This window comes from Penaeus vannamei, chromosome 34 (genome assembly GCF_042767895.1).
Source record: "Penaeus vannamei isolate JL-2024 chromosome 34, ASM4276789v1, whole genome shotgun sequence".
NCBI lineage: Eukaryota > Metazoa > Arthropoda > Malacostraca > Decapoda > Penaeidae > Penaeus > Penaeus vannamei.
The window spans coordinates 953,438-955,937 of NC_091582.1; positions in this window are offsets into that span (position 1 = coordinate 953,438).

Below are 2,500 nucleotides of genomic sequence, written 5' to 3' on the forward strand. Positions count from 1 at the left end.
ACATAGACATGAGTACATAGACATGAGTACATAGAAATGGAGTACATAGACATGAGTATATAGACATGAGTACATACACATGAGTACATACACATGAGTACATACACATGAGTACATACACATGAGTACACATACGTGAGTACATGGAGTACGTAGACATGAGTACATAGACATGAGTACATAGACATAAGTACACATACGTGAGTACATGGAGTACATAGACATGAGTACATACATGAGTGAGTACATAGATATGAGTACATAGACATGGAGTACATAGAATATGAGTACATATACATGAGTACAAAAAACATGAGTGAGTACATAGACATGAGTACATAGACATGAGTACATAGACATGGAGTACATAGACATGAGTACATAGACATGAGTACATAGACATGGAGTACATAGACATGAGTACATAGACATGAGTACATAGACATGAGTACATAGACATGGAGTACATAGACATGAGTACATAGAAATGGAGTACATAGACATGAGTACATAGACATGAGTACATAGACATGGAGTACATAGACATGAGTACATAGAAATGGAGTACATAGACATGAGTACATAGACATGAGTACATAGACATGAGTACATAAACATTGAGTATATGAGTACATAGACATGAGTATATAGACATGAGTACATAGACATGAGTACATAGACATGAGTACATAGACATGAGTACATAGACATGGAGTACATAGACATAGAGTACATAGACATGAGTACATAGACATGGAGTACATAGACATGAGTACATAGACATGAGTACATAGACATGGAGTACATAGACATGAGTACATAGACATGAGTACATAGACATGAGTACACAGACATGAGTACATAGACATGAGTACATAGACATGAGTACATAGACATGAATACATGGATTTGAGTACATAGACATGAGTACATAAACATTGAGTATATGAGTACATAGAAATGAATACATAGACATGAGTACATAGACATGAGTACATAGACACGAGTACATAGACATGGAGTACATAGACATGAGTACATAGACATGAGTACATAGACATGAGTACACAGACATGAGTACATAGACATGAGTACATATACATGAGTACATAGACATGAATACATGGATTTGAGTACATAGACATGAGTACATAAACATTGAGTATATGAGTACATAGAAATGAATACATAGACATGAGTACATAGACATGAGTACATAGACACGAGTACATAGACATGGAGTACATAGACATGAGTACATAGACATGAGTACATAGACATGAGTACACAGACATGAGTACATAGACATGAGTACATAGACATGAGTACATAGACATGAATACATGGATTTGAGTACATAGACATGAGTACATAAACATTGAGTATATGAGTACATAGAAATGAATACATAGACATGAGTACATAGACATGAGTACATAGACACGAGTACATAGACATGGAGTACATAGACATGAGTACATAGACATGAGTACATAGACATGAGTACACAGACATGAGTACATAGACATGAGTACATAGACATGAGTACATAGACATGAATACATGGATTTGAGTACATAGACATGAGTACATAAACATTGAGTATATGAGTACATAGAAATGAATACACAGACATGAGTACATAGACATGAGTACATAGACACGAGTACATAGACATGGAGTACATAGACACGAGTACATAGACATGGAGTACATAGACACGAGTACATAGACATGGAGTACATAGACACGAGTACATAGACATGGAGTACATAGACACGAGTACATAGACATGGAGTACATAGACATGGAGTACATAGACACGAGTACATAGACATGGAGTACATAGACATGGAGTACATAGACACGAGTACATAGACATGGAGTACATAGACACGAGTACATAGACATGGAGTACATAGACATGGAGTACATAGACATGAGTACATAGACATGAGTACATAGACATGAATACATGGATTTGAGTACATAGACATGAGTACATAAACATTGAGTATATGAGTACATAGAAATGAATACACAGACATGAGTACATAGACATGAGTACATAGACACGAGTACATAGACATGGAGTACATAGACACGAGTACATAGACATGGAGTACATAGACACGAGTACATAGACATGGAGTACATAGACACGAGTACATAGACATGGAGTACATAGACATGGAGTACATAGACATGGAGTACATAGACATGGAGTACATAGACATGAGTACATAGACATGAGTACATAGACATGAGTACATAGACATGAGTACATAGACATGAGTACATAGACATGGAGTACATAGACATGAGTACATAGACATGGAGTACATAGACATGAGTACATAGACATGGAGTACATAGACATGAGTACATAGACATGGAGTACATAGACATGAGTACATAGACATGGAGTACATAGACATGAGTACATAGACATGGAGTAGATAGACATGAGTACATAGACATGGAGTACATAAACATGAGT